Consider the following 5,825-nt stretch of genomic DNA (forward strand, 5'->3'; position numbering starts at 1 on the left):
CAGAAAAACATACAAGCTAGTTTTATTCTGTAAAGTGACACCTTTCATACTTGACCGAATTTTCCAGTAACTTCCCAACCTCTTGTTCAGAAGCTGTGATTTTTGTCTCCTTTCTCACACTCCAGCTAGGGGGCAGTTCCACCCAGGACCTGTTGGATGTGCAGAGCACACCCTGTCGAGGACCCCAGGGTTTGTGTTTCCTGCTTCTCCCTTTCACTCTCCTGGAACATTCTGGTGTACCTCCTCCCCCACCTTGGATGGGTGGTGGGCCCTCATGAGTCTGGCCTGGCTTGGTGCTCCAGCCTGGGCCTAGTGTCCAGACAGCAGAGATCAGGGACAACCCCGACCCTTCTCCTCGTACCTCCGTTCATTCTCCATGGAAGCTCTCTCCTCCCATCGAGCAGAGTGGGGCAGCAGATGTCTTGGATGTCCTTCGAATAACCTCCCTCCAGGCTGAGGAACGAGGGACTGGAGGCAGCGAGCAGCCAGGGCAGGCCGCCTCATCAGCTTTGCCTCGGCCGGGCTCTCCCAGCACAACCTCCAGGGGCCGGGACGCACTCCACTCACCGGCCCTTGCTGGAACCTCGGCGCGGGGAGCACGTTTGCCACCAGGCACTCCCAGGGTAGGTCTCAGGGACTCTGGTGGACCTCTTCTGGCACCACCGCCCCCCGCCCTCCAGGGCTGCTCCCCGGGCCCCCGTGGGGTCTGCGGGGTCTGTGTTACCTGCGTGTTACCTGCAGCTGGCTTCGGCCCACCATTGTGTGCAGTATTAGGTGAGGGCGGAGGCAGCCTCCTGGTGGGGAAGTCACTGTGAGGTGTCCTGGCTCCTCCCCACTTGCGTGTGGGAGGAAAAAGCAACCAAACACCACTTTTTTTTCTTGCATTAAAAAAAAAAAGTTTAATTGCGCTGAAGCTCTCGGTGCTTAGTTGTCTCTTCCAGGGGCCTGTCCCGCCCGGCGCCTGCTGGGATGCTGGCAGAGCATCTGGAGGGCCGAGGTGCCCGCAGAGACCGATGGGCAAGCCTGCCGGGGGGCGGTGGTGGTCCCCGCCCCGCGATGCTCAGCTCGGCGGCAGCTGCTGCCTTCTGCGGGGGTGGGAAGGGGTGAAGTCAGGAGAACTTCTGGTGACAGGCTAGGCTGGCCCCCCAGGGGCTGGGGGAGAAGGTACCCGCATTCTGCCACCTTCACAGCTTCTCCAACCTGGGCCCATCCCTCGCCGTGGGCAGATGGGGGCACCGGGAGGGGTCAAGTAGACAAGGGTGCACCGTGCTCCACGCTAGCCGCAGGGTGACCTGGAGCCTGGCCCGGCAGCGCACCAGCACTGACGAAAACACAATCGGGAAGGATGGGGCCAGCGAGGGTCAGGGGGACTGTTGGTTCCAGCGGAGTGAAGGGGAGGGGAGGGTGGCAAATCGGAAGCTGATGCGCCCTCGAGGTGCAGTCTGGGTGGAGACCGGCCAGGCCGGCCCGTGTGTGGCAAATGGCAGAGCACAAAGAGGTGCCCGTGGCTTTGGAGGGCCGGGTTGTGGGCTGCAGCTCGTGTGGCAGGCGTCCGGCCTGATGGCCAGTGGCCCAGCTAGTGGGGGGCCCACCGGCTCAGCTCTCCCGTTACCACTCAGAAGGTTTGCCTTGACCTCCAAAACCTAGAAGGTCACTTTTTCCCATTTTGCAGCCGGGAAGCGGAGACTCGGGAGAGCTGGGAGACTCAAACCCAGTCTGCCCGACTCCAGAACTCTCGAAAGCAGCCTTTAAAAAGGAAAAGCTCGAGGGGCGCCTGGGTGGCTCAGTCGTTAAGGGTCAGCCTTCGGCTCAGGTCATGATCCCAGGGCCCTGGGATGGAGCCCCATGTCCGGCTCCCTGCTTGGCAGGGAGCCTGCTTCTCCCTCTCCCTCTGCCTGCTGCTCCCTCTGCTTGTGCTCGCTCTCTCTGACAAAATCTTAAAGGGGCGGGGGGAGGAAAAGCTCGCTGTGTCCCCAAAGTCTGTGCCAAAGACTCAGGTTTGAGAACCCCACACTGAAGGTCCAACGAGGTCACTCCAGCCCAGGGCCTTGAAGGCTTGGGACAGCTAATTTCCAGGGGTCACCCAAGAGGTAGAGCGTGCTTGTTCAAGCTGTTAGAGAAAGAAAACACAACTTCTGAGTTCTTACGGAATGTGGCTGAGAGGCGCTGCTGGCCTGCTCTGCCCTTTTCAGCCAAGGCCCGCACTCTCAGCATGGGGGTGCTGCCCCAGGAAACCTCAGCATGGGGGTGCTGCCCCAGGAAATGGCTGCCCATCTGAGGCTTGAAGGAGGGGCCCTCAGCAGGTGTCTGCCCCCCTGCTGCTTCAGAGCTCCTGTCCTTGGTCTGTGTTTTATAGTTGGGGGGGGGTCTTCTAGGTTCAGATGTGGCCACCCTCCTGAGGGCCGGCCCCCTCATCCCTTCCTCCTCCCCGCCTCCCTAGCTGGCCAGAATCCTGGGCAAAAGGCCCCTCTTCAGAGACTAGTCTGGGGCACAGGGGGCTGTTTGCACCCAGCCCCCAGAGCTCCTGGAATGAGGTGTAGCACCTCAGAGCTCAGCACCCAGGGGGCACTGGGGCCCACCCCCTGTGTAGGCCCCAATCGACAGCTCTGTTTTAAGATTTTATTTTTTTGAGAGAGAGAGAGTGCGCATGAGCAGGGGGAGGGGCAGAGGGAGAGGGAGAAGCAGACTCTCCGCTGACCAAGGAGCCCAACGAGGGGCTCGATCCCAGGACCTCAGGATCATGACTCGAGCCGAGGGCAGACCCTTAACCAACTGAGTCACCCAGGTGCCCTGGCAGCTCTGTTTTACACATTGACATCCCACGTGAGAACACATCGGAATGAACATTCCTTCTACTTCCTAGTAAACAAAAAAGTAAACCATTGAATCCAACCCAGTGTCCTGTTCTTATCTCAGACGGGCTGGTTACAGGACTTGCCCAAAGCCACCACTCCTGCCCCTCTGCATTCAGAACACCCCAGCCGAGAAAGTACACAGAAGGCAGGCCTCAGGCCAGGCAGGGGCAGTTAGAATCCCAGCTCGGCCTCTTGTTAGGACTTAGCCTCTCCCTTCCCGAGGCTGTTTCTTCATGTGCCAAATGCAGGGACTCCAGCTTCACAGAGGGAAGGCCCCTGGGGTGCCCAGCTCCGGAGGCGCACCGTGGTTGGTCAGGGGGGTGGTAAGGATTGGTGCAGGGAGCCCAGCACCGCACCCAACTCCCAGAACAAAGCAGGCAGGACCCACCCTTCCCTGAAGCAGCTCGCAGACCGGGTGGCGCCCATGGGCCAGAGGGGTGGTGGCCAAGGGGGCTCAGGGCCTGGCTTCCTGTGCACCCAGAGGGATTGGTAATTATAAAACCACGTGGGGCTGCAGCCGCTGTGTGGAGCGTGGGAGCCCCTATAGTGTGCTGGAGCAACACAGAGAAGGGTTTTGGAAGAAAAACCAGGATGATGAAATCACCATATGTCCACCCATTTGGCGCTTTGGACTTTTCAGAGGACACACCCCTGGTGTGTTGGGGAGGGCGGGGGAGCGGGCATGCGGGGCTGCCAAGACTAGCTTGGGGAGTGGGGGCCCTCAACCCCACCATCTCTATCAGTCCTTCCCCGAAAAGCCACCCCAGTAGACAGGGCGATAAAACCCGAGTGCCTGAGTAGCAGGACACAGGGAACCCCCCCGACTTACCACCCCCCCTCAACCCCACACTCTAACTAGACAAACAAGCTCCAGCAGCCGTTGGTGGCCATCCTGCGGACCATTTGCCTCTCACGCCTGAGCTGGGCAGTTCTCCCTTGTGCACAGAGACAAGCGGCCCAGAGACAGAGGAAGTGACTTGCCCAAAGCCAATGCCTGGTCAACAGTAGGCAGGGCCGGATGAGGCCGCAGCCAGCCTCTCGGTTTTCCCTGGCTCTCTGGGGCAGGAGTGGGTCACTGCTTCTGCTGTGGCCAAGGGCAAGGGCAGCCTGGCACCCTAGTTAGCCCTGCAGGACCATCTGCTGAGAGTGGCTTCCGGAGCAGGGCTGGGAGGGGCTCAGCCTCAGCCACTGGGCCTGCATCTTGCTCGACCTTGGGGGAAAGGGGAGCCACAGACCAGGCTGGGGAGGCTTAAGATGTGGCCGTGGATGCAAGAGACCCTGGAGCCTGGCTTGTTTCTGGTCCCCTCATAGACCCAGAGGTCTATGGTCTGGGGGCGGGAGAAGCTGAGTGCCCTGTCACTCACTTGGGGCCCCCCTATCTGGGCTGGCCTCTCTCCCCTGCTAGGCCTGGGTCTCGCCATCTAAGGACCTTGGCAGAAGTCTATGTCAAGTCCACTGTGGACTATGTCCTCGAGGACCATGTCCTCGCCCCTGTCCCCAGCATCTGGGCACGACACGCTGCCCTCCTGCTGCCAGGTACTGGTGGACACCTGCAGCCTGGGTCAGGAGGCAAGCTGGCACTGCCCACCTCCCACCTCCCCAGCCTCAAGGTATATTCTATTAAGAGAAGGAAATAATAACCCCCTCCTCCCGAAGATAACAGATCTGCAGTCACGTTGAAATGCTCAGAAGCACAGTAGGAATGGAATGTAAGGTGTTATCCAGGTGATCTGCTCCCCACAGGGCTGGATGAGAGATGGTGCTGGCACCTCAATACCAAAGGGACTCAGAGCGGGGAAGAGGTTATGAGGGGAGCAGGTGTCCCTGCAGCTGGGTGGGCCTCCCACAAGCAGTCACCAAGAGGGCAGTGGGAAAGAGGGAGGTGGTGGGGGTCTCCTGCTCAGACCCACCCGCTGAACACCCACCGGCCTGGGCCAGGAGCCTCGTCCCACACAGGGCGCCCTGGGGCAAGGACCTGTGGCCCTACAGGTCTGGCTCACACACGCTCAGAGAACAGATCTGCTGAGGCAAAGCAGCGCTGCGTGCAAGAACTTTCTGCCCTCAGGGCTGGAGGACCGGCGGCTTGTGGAGGCTGGAGCAGGAGTTCAGGCACCTACTGAGTCCTGAGGGGCTTTCTGACCTTGAGGCCGCACAGGAGTGGGCAGGGCGCCCAACCCCCTTTACAGACAAGGAAACTGAGGCTTGGAACAAGGATGTGACAAAAACGAATACAGGGGGCACCTGGGTGGCTCAGTCATTAAGCGTCTGCCTTCGGCTCAGGTCATGATCCCAGGGTCCTGGGATCGAGCCCCGCATCGGGCTCCCTGCTCCGCGGGAAGCCTGCTTCTCCCTCTCCCACTCCCCCTGCTTGTGTTCCCTCTCCTACTGTCTCTCTCTCTCTCTGTGTCAAATAAATAAACAAAAAATCTTTAATTAAAAAAAAAAACCCAAACAAATACAGGACCAAATAGAATCAAGTACCGGATGGGTGGGGAGTGCCAAGCGCCAGTCCCTTCTCAGCCCAAGCAGACCTCAGCAGTACTCAGCTTTTGCTGCCTGTGACTCAGTTTCCTTTCTGCCGTCCTATGTGGAGATGGCATCTTTTTTTTTTTTTTAAGATTTTATTTATTTTTGCGAGAGAGAGAGAGAGAGAGAGAGGGTGAGAACACAAGAGGGGGAGGGAGGGGCAGAGGGAGAAGCAGACTCTCCATTGAGCAGGGAGCCCGACGCGGGACCCGATCCCAGGACCCTGAGATCACGACCTGAGCCGAAGGCAGACGCTTAACCAACTGAGCCACCCAAGCGCCCGGAATCTTTTTTTCTTTTTAAGATTTTTAATTTTCTTTTTTTTTTTTTTTAAGATTTTATTTATTTATTTGACAGAGACACAGCGAGAGAGGGAACACAAGCAGGGGGAGTGGGAGAGGGAGAAGCAGGCTTCCCGCGGAGCAGGGAGCCCGATGTGGGACT

The sequence above is a fragment of the Mirounga angustirostris genome, unplaced genomic scaffold, assembly GCF_029215605.1.
Source record: "Mirounga angustirostris isolate CCGP_5_RB_7025 unplaced genomic scaffold, mMirAng1.0.hap1 SCAF_13, whole genome shotgun sequence".
In the NCBI taxonomy this organism is placed as follows: Eukaryota; Metazoa; Chordata; class Mammalia; order Carnivora; family Phocidae; genus Mirounga; species Mirounga angustirostris.